This window comes from Prionailurus viverrinus, chromosome B3 (genome assembly GCF_022837055.1).
Source record: "Prionailurus viverrinus isolate Anna chromosome B3, UM_Priviv_1.0, whole genome shotgun sequence".
Taxonomy (NCBI): Eukaryota; Metazoa; Chordata; class Mammalia; order Carnivora; family Felidae; genus Prionailurus; species Prionailurus viverrinus.
The window spans coordinates 144,358,184-144,371,569 of NC_062566.1; the positions used below are offsets into that span (position 1 = coordinate 144,358,184).

Genomic DNA, 13,386 nt, shown 5'->3' on the forward strand with positions numbered 1-13,386 from the left:
TCACTGTGTCCTTGCACAATAATACACGGCCGTGTCTGTAGACCTCAGACTGCTCAGCTCCATGTAGGCTGTGTTTGTGGATGTGTCTGCTGTCAGGGTGAGTCTGCCCTGGAACTTCTGTGCATAGCTTGTAGAACCATCTTCAGGGTCAATGCTTCCCATCGACTCAAACCCTTGTGCAGGAACCTGTTGCAACCTGTACATATAAGTAATCAGTGAAGCTGTATCCAGATGCTTTGCAGAAGATCTTCACTGATGCCTCAGGATTCCTCACTTCAGCCCCAGACTGCACCAGCAAAACCTGGGAATGAACACCTGTAGAGAGGGGACAAGAGTGGATGAAATCAATGTTGACTGGTCCTGGTCCTCTCCTGTGTCCAGGGACTTGGGTGGCCCTTACCTGTAGCCACTGCCCCCAGGTAGAGGATTCTCCAGCTCCAGTCCATTGTGAGGGGATGTGTCTCAGGGTCTCCGGTAGAGGATGGCATTGTACGGTGATGCTCTCAGGGCAGAGACACACCCATACTTAACCTGGTGCTCTTAGGACTATTTGCATAGTCATGAGACAGAGTATTTCATACACAGGACCAGAACCATCTGGAGACAGTCCCAGAGACCGTGTACATTGGGACTCAGAGAGCACCAGTCTAATCCTTGTTTGAGGGCATGGGTCCTTGGCCAGGTTCCTGAACTGTGTGCAGACTGAGCTCCTGCCACTGAGTGATAAGACCTTACAGGAAATTCTCCCCATTGTGGACCAGTGTTGAATGAGGCAGAGGCCACCTGAACCTGTTGTTGGCTCTGATATCTGATCGTCTTATTCCTGGATAAGCGTGACTCCAAACTGCTGCACAAAATGGGGTAATAAATGCATCCTGGTTTCCATCTCTTAGATGAAGATATCTAAAAGCCCTGGACTAGCAGCGTCTTCAAGTGTCTTCTCACTGCCTGAGTTCATTAAATGCTCTGATGGAACAGGATATTTAAACACCCTTTAGCATCCCTCATCTACTGATATTTAGATTGCTTTCAGGAAAAGGAAACACTGGCTTCTGACAGGAAAGCCTTCCTCACCCCTTGTGCACCTACTCACCTGGGGTATCAGCCTGGTGCTGGGTAGTACTGAAAAGCCCTGCCGTCTAGGCCCGGCCCTGCAGGGAGGTTCCTGTCGAGACTCACAGGACATTTATTCCAGTGTCTCTACTCCAGCATTACATGGTGGAGGGGAGCAGAATATGCCACCCCAAATATGCCACTGGAATGAAACATGCTTGAGAAACAGCCAGTGCACCCAAAAATAAATAAACGTTGAAAAAAAAAATTTTAAAAGGGGAGCCTGGGTGGCGCAGTCGGTTAAGCGTCCGACTTCAGCCAGGTCAGGATCTCGCGGTCCGTGAGTTCGAGCCCCGCGTCAGGCTCTGGGCTGATGGCTCAGAGCCTGGAGCCTGTTTCTGATTCTGTGTCTCCCTCTCTCTCTGCCCCTCCCCCGTTCATGCTCTGTATCTCTCTGTCCCAAAAGTGTCCCAAAAATAAATAAACGTTGAGAAACAGCCAGTGCAGAGATGCACTGACCATCCTTTGTTCCCTAAACAGAATATAAATCTCCTATGTGAAATACACCCTTTTTGTACCAGGAAGGGAGAACTGTCCTTAGCACCAGAAAAAGGAATTTAGGCCCCAGAATGCTGTGAAGAGAAACCTTAGTTCTTCACTATTGTAGTAACACTAAGCACATTAAAGCTCTCAGTTTTTCCCCATTGAGGATGATATTAGTGTTGGGTCATTCATATATGGCTTTTATGATCTCGAGGTTTGCTCCTTCTATCCCTACTTTCTTGAGGGTTTTAATCAAGAAAGGATGCTGTATTTTGTCGAATGCTTTCTCTTCATCTATGGAGAGGATCATATGGTTCTTGTCCTTTCTTTTATTGATGTGATGAATCACGTTAATTGTTATGCAGATATTGAACCAGCCCTGCATCCCAGGTATAAATCCCACTTGGTCTTGGTGTATAATTTTTTTAATGTATTGTAGGATCCGGTAGGCTAATATCTTGTTGAGGATTTTTGCATCCATGTTCATCAGGGAAATTGGTCTATAGTTCTCCTTTCAGTGTGGTCTCTGTCTGCTTTTGGAATCAAGGTAATTCTGGCTTCAGAAAGAGTCTGGAAGTTTTCCTTCCGTTTCTATATTTTGGAACAGCTTCAAGAGAAGAGGTGTTAACCCTTCCTTAAATGTTTGGTAGAGTCCCCTGGAAAGCCATCTGGCCCTGGACTCTTGTTTTTGACAGATTTTTGACTACTAATACTATTTCCTTACTGGTTATGGGTCTGTTCAAATTTTTATAGTTCTTCCTGTTTCAGTTTGGTAGTGTGTATGTTTCTAGGAATTTGCCCATTTCTTCCAGATTACCCATTTTATTGGCATATAATTGCTCATACTATTCTCTTACTATTGTTTTCATTTCTGTTGTGTTGGTTGTGATCTGTCATTCTTGATTTTACTTTTTTGCATCCTTTCCTTTTTCTTTTTGATCAAACTGGCTAGTGGTTTATCAATTGTGTTCATTCTTTCAAAGAACCTGCTTCCGGTTTCATTGATTTGGTCTACTGTTTTTTTGGTTTCGATAGCATTAATTTCTTTTGTAATCTTTATTATTTCCTGTCTTCTGCTGGTTTTGGGTTCTATTTGCTGTTCTTTTTCCAGCTCCTTAAGGTGTAAGGTTAGGTTGTGTATCTGAGATCTTTCTTCCTTCTTTAGAAATGCCTGGAATGCTATATACTTTCATCTTATGACCACCTTTGCTGCGTCCCAGAGGTTTTGGGTTGTGGTGTTATCATTTTAATAGACTTCCATATACTTTTTAATTTCCTCTTAACTGCTTGCTTAGCCCATTCATTCTTTAGTAGGATGTTCTTTAGTCTCCAGGTATTTTTAACTTTCCAAATTTTTTCTTGTAGTTGATTTCGAGTTTCATAGCATTGTGATCTGAAAATATGCACAGTATGATCTCGATATTTTTGTACTTTTTACTTACTTAGGGCTGATTTGTGTCCCAGTATATGGTCTATTCTGGAGAATGTTGCATGTGCACTGCAGAAGAATGCATATTCTGCTGCTTTAGGATGAAATGTTCTGAATATATCTGTTGAGTCCATCTGGTCCAGGGTGTCATTCAAAGCCATTCTTTCCTTGTCGATTTTTTGTTGACATGATCTGTCCATTGCTGTGAGTGGGGTGTTGAAGTCTCCTGATATTATGGTATTACTATCGGTGAGTTTCTTTATGTATGTGATTAATTGATTTATATATTTGTGTGCTCTCCCATTTGGCGCATAAATGTTTACGATTATTAGGTCTTCTTCATCTATAGACCCCTTGATCATGATATAATGCCCTTCTGCATCTCTTGATACAGTATTTTTAAGTCTAGATTGTCTGATATAAGTATGGGTACTCGGGCTTTCTTTTGTTGACCATTAGCATGATAGATGGTTCTCCATCCCTTTATGTTCAATCTGAAGGTGTCTTTAGGTCTAAAGTGGGTCTCTTGTGAACAGCATATAGATGGATCTTGTTTTCTTATCCATTCCGTTACCCTATGTCTTTTGATTGGGGCATTGAGTCCACTGAGGTTTAGAGTGAGTACTGAAAGATATGAGTTTATTGCCATGATGATGCTTGTAGAGCTGGAGTTTCTGATGGTGTTCTCTGGTCCTTTCTAATCTTTCTTGCTTTTGATACACACACACACACACACACACACACACACACACACACACACACACATATATATTTCATCTTTTGTCCCCTCAGAGAGTCCCCCTTAAAATTTTTTGCAGGGCTGGTTTAGTGGTCAAAAACTCTTTTAATTTTTGTTTGTCTGGGAAACTTTGATCTCTCCTATTTTGAATGACAGCCTTCTTGGATAAAGAATTCTTGTCTGCATACTTTTCTGATTCAGCACACTGAATAGACTCCGCCACTCCTTTCTGGCCTGCCAAGATTCTGTGGATAGGTCTGCTGCAAACCTGATCTGTCTTCCCCTTATGTTAGGGACTTTTTTTCCTTGCTGCTTTCATGATTCTCTCCTTGCCTGAGTATTTTGTGAATTTGACTATGATATGCCTTGTTGCTGGCCAGTTTTTGTTGAATCTAATGGGGGTCCTCTGTGCTTCCTGGATTTTGATGTCTGTGTCTTTCCCCAAGTTAGGAAAGTTTTCTGCTATGATCGGCTCACATAACCCTTCTACCCCTATTTCTCTTTCTTCCTCCTCTGGGAACCCTATGATTCTGATGTTCCTTTTTAATGAGTCACTGATTTCTCTAATTCTTAAATCATGCTCTTTTGCCTTAATCTCCCTCTTTTTTTCTGCTTCATTATTTTCTATAAGTTTGTCTTCTATATCGCTGCTTCTCTGTTCTGCCTCATCCATCCTTACCACACCTGCATCCATCCGTGATTGCAGTTCAGGTATAGCATTTTAGATTTCATTCTGACTATTTTTTTTACTTCTTTTATCTCTTCAGAAAGGGATTCTAATATATTTTTTACTCCAGCTAGTATTCTTATTATCGTGATTCTAAATTCTGGTTCAGACATCTTGCTTGTATCTGTGTTGGTTAAATCCCTGGCTGTCGTTTCTTCATGGTCGATCTTTTGGGGTGAATTCCTCCGTTTTGTCATTTTGAAGAGAGAAAAGGAATTAATGAAGTAGAAATATTGAAATAAAAGAGTAAATTTACAAAAATATTAAAATTAAATTTAAACATACACACACACAAATCTAATAATTAATGCTACATGCTAGGTGTATTTTTTTAGGGTGTTGAAATTGGTTTGACAGATTAGTGGAAAAACAGGGGGCAAAGTAAATCATTTGAGAATTTGAAAAAATGAATACACTGAAGTAGAGTAAAATGGGTAGATGGGAGTAAAATAGAATTTGAAAATAATATACACAAAAGTAAAAAATATAGTAGAAAAGATTAAAGAAAAATATTTTTAATAAAAATTAAAAATAAATATGAATTTTTTGTTCTGTATTTCAGAAAAAAGTAAAAAAATGAAAAAGAATAAAGATAAAAGAAAAAAGAAATCATTTGATAATTTGAAAAAGTGAATATACTGTAGTAGACTAAAGTAAAATGATGGAAATAAAATAGAATTTGAAAAAATTTACATAAAACTAAAAAAAACATAGTAATGACAATTAAATAAGATTATTTTGTAAATATGAACTTTATTGTCAAATAGGTTTCTATACAACACCCAATGCTCATCCCAACAGGTGCCCTCCTCAATACCCATCACCCACCCTCCCCTCCCTCCCACCCCCCATCAACCCTCAGTTTATTCAGTTTTTAAGAGTCTGTGATGGTTTGACTCCCTCCCTCTCTAACTTTTTTTTCCTTCCCCTTCCGCATGGTCTTCTGTCAAGTTTCTCAGGATCCAAATAAGAGTGAAAACATATGGTATCTGTCTTTCTCCATATGACTAATTTCACTCAGCACAACACTCTCCAGATCCATCCACGTTGCTACAAAAGGCCACATTTCATTCTTTCTGAATGTCAGGTAGTATTCCATTTTGAATAGATACCACAATTTCTTTATCCATTCATTAGTTGATGGACATTTAGACCCTTTCCATAATTTGACTATTGTTCAAAGTGCTGCTATAAACATTGGGGTACAAGTGCCCCTATGCATCAGCACTCCTTTATCCTTTGAGTAAATTCCTAGCAGTGCTATTGCTGGGTCATAGGGTAGACCTATTTTTAATTTTTTAGGAACATCCACGCTATTTTCCAGAATGGCTGCACCAGTTTGCATTCCCACCAACAGTGCAAGAGGGTTCCCGTTTCTCCACATCCTCTCCAGCATGTATAGTCTCCTGATTTGTTCATTTTAGCCACTCTGACTGGCGTGAGGTGGTATCTCAGTGTGGTTTTCATTTGTATTTCCCTGATGAGGAGCGACGTTGAGCATCTCCTCATGTGCCTGTTGGCCAATTGGATATCTTCTTTAGAGAAGTGTCTATTCATGTCTTCTGCCCATTTCATCACTGTATTATTTGTTTATCAGGTGTGGAGTTTGATGAGTTCTTTATAGATTTTGGATACTAGCCCTTTGTCTGATATGTCATTTGCAAATATCTTTTCCCATTCCGTTGGCTGCCTTTTAATTTGGCTGATTGTTTCCTTTGCAGTGCAGCTTTTTATCTTCATGAAGTCCCAATAGTTCATTTTTGCTTCTTGATTACCTTGCCTCTGGAGATGTGTCAAGTAAGAATTTGCTGTGGCTGAAGTCAGAGAGGTTACTTCCTGCTCTCTCCTCTAGGGTTTTGGTGTTTTCCTGTCTTACATTCAGGTCCTTTATCCGTTTTGAGTTTATTTTTGTGAATGGTGTAAGAAAGTGGTCTAGATTAATTCTTCTTCATGTGCTGTCCAGTTCTCCCAGCACCATTTGTTAAAGAGACTGTCTTTTTTCCATTGGATATTCTTTCCTGCTTTGTCAAAGATGAGTTGGCCATACATTTGTGGGTCCAATTCCGGAGTCTCTATTCTATTCCATTGGTCTATGTGTCTGTTTTTGTGCCAATACCATGCTGTCTTGATGATGACAGCTTTGTAGTAGAGGCTAAAGTCTGGGATTGTGATGCCTCCCGCTTTGGTCTTCTTCTTCAATATTTGGCTATTCTGGGTCTTTTGTGGTTCCATACAAGTTTTAGGATTGCTTGCTCTAGCTTCGAGAAGAATGCTGGTGCAATTTTGATTGGGATTGCAATTTTGATTGTGTAGATTGATTTGGGTAGTATTGACATTTTAACAATATTTTTCTTCCAATCCATGGGCATGGAATGTTTTTTGATTTCTTTGCATCTTCTTCAGTTTCCTTCATAAGCTTTCTATAGTTTTCAGCATACAGATCTTTTACATCTTTGGTTAGGTTTATTCTTAGGTATTTTATGAATCTTGGTGCAATTGTGAATGGGATCAGTTTGTTCATTGGTCTTTCTGTTGCTTCATTTTTAGTGTATAAGAATGTAACAGATTTCTGTACATTGCTTTTGTATCTTGCGACTTTTCTGATATCATGTATCAGTTCTAGCAGACTTTTGGTGGAGTCTGTTGGGTTTTCCATGTGTAGTATCATGTCATCTGCAATAAGTGAAAGCTGACTTCACCTTTGCCAATTTTGATATCTTTGATTTCCTTTTGTTGTCTGATTGCCGATGCTAGAACTTCCAACACTATGTTAAACAACAGCAGTCAGAGTGAACATTCCTGTCGTGTTCCTGATCTCAGGAGGAAATATCTCAATTTTTCCCCATTGAGGATGATATTAGCTGTGGGGTTTCCATAAATGGCTTTTATGATGTTCAAGTGTGTTCCTTCTATCCCGAGTGTCTTGAGGGTTTTTATTAAGAAAGGATGCTGAATTTTGTCAAATGCTTTCTCTGCATCAGTTGACAAGATCCTATGCTTCTTATCTTTTCTTTTATCAATGTGATGTATCACACTGATTGATTTGCGAATGTTGAACCAGGCCTGCAGCCCGGGAATGAACCCGTTGATCATGGTGAATAATTATTTTTATATGCTGTTGAATTCGATTTGCTAATATCTTATTGAGAATATTTGCATCCATATTCATCAGGGATATTGGGCTGTAGTTGTCTTTGTTGTAGGGTCTTTGTCGGGTTTAGGAATCAAAGTAATACTGGCTTCATAGAATGAGTCTGGAAGTTTTCCTTCCCTTTCTATTTTTTGGAACAGCTTGAGAACTAGAGGTATTATCTCTGCTTTAAATGTCTGGTAGAATTCCCCAGGGAAACCATCTGGTCCTGGAATCTTGTTTGTTGGGAGATTTTTAATGACTGATTCAATTTCTTCACTGGTTATGGGTCTGTTCAAATTTTCTGTTTCTTCCTGTTTGAGTTTTGGACGTGTGTGGGTGCTTAGGAATTTGTCCATTTCTTCCAAGTTGTCCAGTTTGTTGGCATATAATTTTTCATAGTATTCCCAGTTAATTGCTTGTATTTCTAAGGGTTCGGTTGTAACAATTCCATTTTCATTCATGATTTTATCTATTTTTATCTATCCCTTTTCTTATTGAGAAGGCTGGCTACAGGTTTATCAATTTTGTTTATTTTTTCAAAAAACCAACTCTTGGTTTCATTGATCTGCTCTTCAGTTTTTTAGATTCTATATTGTTTATTTCCGCTCTGATCTTTATTATTTCTCTTCTTCTGCTGGGTTTAGGGTGTCCTTGCTGTTCTGCTTCTATTTCCTTTATGTGTGCTGTTAGATTTTGTATTTGGGATTTTTCTTGTTTCTTGAGATAGGCTTGGATTACAATGTATTTTCCTCTCAGGACTGCCTTTGCTGCATCCCAAAGCATTTGGATTGTTGTATTTTCTTTCTTTTTTTTTTTAATGTTTATTTATTTTTGAGGGAAACAGCAGCAGAATGTGAGTGGGTTAGGGGCAGAGAGAGAGGGAGGCACAGAATCTAAAGCAAGCTTCAGACTCTGAGCTGTCAGTACAGACCCAGACATGGGGCTCGGACTCACAAGCTGGGAAATTGTGACCTGAGCCGAAGTTGGAATCTCAACCGACTGAGCCACCTAGGCCCCCCTGGAGTGTTGTATCTTCATTTTCATTTGTTTCCATATATTTTTTAATTTCTTCTCTAATTGCCTGGGTGACCCATTCATTCTTTAGTAGGGTGTTCTTTAACCTCCATGCTTTTGGAAGTGTTCCAGGCTTTTTCCTGTGGTTGATTTCAAGTTTCATAGCATTTTGGTCTGAAACTGTGCATGGTATGATCTGAGTTCTTTTGTACTTAGTAAGAGCTGTTTTATGACCCAGTATGTGATCTATCTTGGAGAATGTTCCATGTGCGCTCGAGAAGAAAGTATATTCTGTTGCTTTGGGATGCAGAGTTCTAAATATATCTGTTAAGTCCATCTGATCCAATGTATCATTCAGGGCCCTTGTTTCTTTATTGATCCTGTGTCTAGATGATCTATCCATTGTTGTATGTGGGGTGTTAAAGTCCCCTGCAGTGATCATATTCTTATCAATAAGGTTGCTTATGTTTGTAATTATTTTATATATTTGGGTGCTACCATATTCGGTGCATAGACATTTATAATTGTTAGCTAACATCAATAGCAAAAATCACAATTATAATCCGAACAATAAACACATCACCTGATTAAAATTTGGGTCAAGCATGTAAATATCCATTTTGCTATTAAGGTTGAAAAAATGTCCATCCAGCATATGACTTGATGTTCATCAACACTAATCATCAGAGAATTCCACCCCCGAACCACTGAGATATCACCTCACACCTGTTAGTAAGGCTATTATAAAATAAGGCAAACACAACGAGAATATCTCAAGTGTTGCTGAGGATGTGGAGAAAAGGCAATCCTAGAGTTCACTTGATGGGAGTGCAACATAGTGTAGCTACTATGGAAAACTGCAGTGAAATAACCCACTAAACTGGGTTCCTAGTCTGCTCCTGTACAGTTGACTTCATGTCCAGCTGAGTGTGAGGAAGGTCTGGGCCTCATGTTCTGTGGAGAGGCATGTGCAGAGACAGGTGGATCCAGTGGATGATTCCTTAACTACTTAAGTAGAATGGACCCAGGCTGACCGATTTGTAAGACTTGACTCAGTGTGCCTCCCCACTGGTTGTCTCTGGCTTCCTGAACTAGATGGAGAACAAAAGGAGTGAGGGGTAGAAACGACTCTTTTCTCTCAGGAACGTGTATATACTGAGAATCTTGAGAGAAAGTCATGGAGTTGATGAAGACGCTGTGGGGTTGCGACAACCACAAGGGTCTTTCCTCATGGTCTCTCTTCATTGGCATCAAAGAAAACCTTAAGGAAAATCAAAGGAGAGAGGATCTGCTCAAATATGTTAAATTTAGATCACTTGAATGAGTCAGTCTCCTCTGTTTGAAAATCACTTACATGTATTTTAAATGGTGGCCCGTGTACTTGTGAGGCACAGGTCTGTATATGAGTTGATTTATCCCCAAGCTTGGTCTCTGTCAAGGTCGGCACTGCTATATGACTGTTCACTCTAAATGTTAGAAGACATCTGTGTTTGTAAATGGTTTAGGAAACAGTGTGTACTGTTTACTGGTCAGGATGAAGCTTGCAGGGCATGATGAGAAAGATGCTTCACAGGAAACCTGACCCTGAAACACTGGTTCCGGATATGAATTCTGAGATCTTGTGTGCCCCCTGGAGACCTGTGAACCCCCAGGTTACCTACGTGGCTCCTGGTGTCCTGTGTGTTCCTGATGACCTGAGTGCCCCCAGGTGAACTGAGTGGCAACTAGTGGCCTCAATGCCCCATGGAGACCTGAACATTCCCCTGGAGGTCTGAGTGCTCAGTGCAGAACTGAGCAACCCTTGTGTCCTCTGCTCCCCCTGTTGCCCTGAGCACACCAGGAGATCTCAGTTACCCCTGTTGTCCTGAATGCCCCCTCGTGACTTTTAGATAACCTAAGGGCAAATTGCAATTTTTGGGCCCATGCTCAGCTCTCAGAAGTCCTTTGTGGTGTTTGAGCCAGCTCTGTGGCTAGGCCTATCCTGTCCTGTTCACCCTTATAGGTGGTTCTGATTGTGTGGCTGTTAACCTTGGGGGAACCTCCAAGGGTGTGGCCAGCACCTGCTTTATCCCTCTTCCTCTTGCCTAACAAACTGCCTAACTGATGGACATGTGGCTCTTGTGGTCTGGACCCTAGTATGTGATAATAGAATATAGGATAGTATGTGAACTATATGATAGTATATGAACCATCCACTGCATCCACTCTGGTTGGTGGATCCAATTCCACCAGAAATTACTGGTTGAGATGGAGAACCCCAAGATGCTGCCAGTGAGGTGCAGAGTGTGCAAGGCACTCACCAGTTGGGCACAACCCCTGCAGCTGCACCTGGGACAGGACCCCTGGGGACAAGGAGACTCAGCCTGGGCCAGTCACCAGCAGTCACAACCATTCCCATCATCCCACATCTGACATCTGAAACCCTCACCTTTGGGACCTCTCACCAGGCACAAGGAAGGCCCTACAGTCTCTTCTGTTTCTCGAATACAGTTCTGCCTTCCTTAGGGACTTCAGCCCTGTCTGAGGAGAGAGCTGTAGGATCCAACACCCTGAGATTGGAGTTTACTCTAGATCTAGAGAAGTTTGCCTGTGTGGGAGGGAGCATGTCCTTATAAGTGGACAAAAATTGAGTCAGGTTCCCCTTGTCCTTCCAGGTCCACCTGTGGGCATCTCTTTGTGGATCCACAGGCTTGTTGGTCCTCGGTCAAGGCAGCACTTGGTCTATGAATTGTGTTGGAGGCAGGTCAAGTGATGGCCTCACTTTTCTGATCAGATAGTGAACAAATGAGTGGATCACAATTCACTATACTCTATCTGTCCAAAAGATATTTGAAGGGATCCATATTTTCTCCAGAAAACTTTCCAAATCAAGTATTTAAATACATTCAAATTTAACAGTCATTCCACACATAACTGCATAAGAAAAATCTATATTGATGTCCAGTCTGGTGTAAATATAACAAGCTTGTTAGCAAAGGACACAAGCAAAGGACACTTGTTCCCAGGATCATATTTCTTTTAGTTTCCACACTGATGTATTAACCTCACCTGACAACTACCTGCAGAGCTTGAGCACACCTGGAGACTTCTGATCTTGATGGTTCTCTACTGATGGGGTTTGCTTCCTCAGTCATCTGCAAAGCTTGGAAGCAGTGCCGACATCTTTAAGTGCACAGACACCAAGACATGGACACCTTTCTGTCACCTGCAGATATGATTCCCATGCATGGCTGGTGTCTCCATCTCCTGAGAAATCCCCATACAACACAAGGGGCTGTTAACTCAGGGAGGAGGCACAGATGTCACAGAAAAGTGGGGGACTCTTCACTGATATGGACAGAGACCATCAGTATCTGAGGTGAGAAGTTAATGGCACTAAAACAACCACATTAATGAAAATGGATTGGGTGACCTGGACATCATTGGAATCCAGCAATCTGGAGCCTAAAGAAATTTTAGAAAATGTGTTCATAGTCCGGAAGACATGTGCCAAGAGGATAAATGCTGAGTTAGCTGAATAGACTTCAAATAGAGATCAGAATGCTAGATAGTAGATAGATGATAAGTGGATAGGTGATGGATGATAGAGGGTAGATAGATGATAGATAGATAATAGATACTTTTATGTTATATTAAAGTCATTATAGAGGAGTCACATCATTATGAATGTATTGAAATTACCCACTATTGACAATATTTTTTAAAAGACCATAATTTCATACGGAAAAGAATATTTGACACCAACTTTAGATATACAAAAGAAATAATTGTGACTTCAATATTTTCTGAATACAGCTTCCACATGGGGTAGCACATGCCTGCTTGTAGATTCCTCCTCCCTCTCGGGCTTTGGCTTCCATTCCCATTTGTTCCCAGGGTCTCCCTTCCCAGGATGTCCTGAGCTCTGGGATGTGCAGGGACAAGAGCTCTGTCCTGGATCTGGACCATCGTCCCTCTGGTGTAACATTTACAGCTCCTTCCAGGCCCTTGCTCAACCATCAGGCTTCTGCCCACCAGGCTCCATCCCTGCATCCACCACCTGCCAGTCTCCTTCTGGACTCTTCCATTCATTTCCTGTGGATTTAACAACAGTTTGTTAGGTTGGCAGGTCTCCTAATAATAATTCGCATTGAGGAAAGAACTGTATAGGTAAAACATGACAGACTCTGTCCACAATAGCCTTGAGTTCATTCCCACTATGTTATTATTTTGCACCCCATCCCAGCCCCTTGACCCCACAGTCTTGCATTAGAAACGGTCACTTTCATGAACTGAACTAAATCTGTCCCCCCTACAAAACTGGTCCATCCTATCTATCTACTCTATATGGTCATCAGACAACCACCAAGCTAAGAAGGAACACAATAGAGAGTGTGAAGACATAAGTATTTATAGAAATAATTTTATAAAATTTTATCTAATAATGAAAGTAATGATATATTTACAGAAGTAACTTAAATATGGTAAATGACCATGTTTATTATAAGATTCTATGAGTTTAGATGAACATAATCAAGTTACAGGACAACTGAGTAACCACTCAGTTGTAAAGAAATCATACAAAGAAAGGTATCATTCTCAGGTCTATCCAAACCCTTTCCTTTGCACACCAATCAGTTTCCTATCTCTCCCTTTCTCTCTGGGCCTCGCGTGTTCTCTGTCTCAAAAATAAATAAACATTACAAAAATAAAGATACGTACAGGTCAGTGAGATTTAATGGAGAACCCAGAAATAAGCCCCTTCATCT

The 13,386-nt window shown here is 40.7% G+C and overlaps 1 pseudogene; it reads right to left on the minus strand.

The window, feature by feature from the left end:
- Window positions 1-481, minus strand: LOC125168512 (immunoglobulin heavy variable 1-46-like; annotated as a pseudogene).
- Window positions 482-13,386: the final 12,905 nt, after the last annotated feature.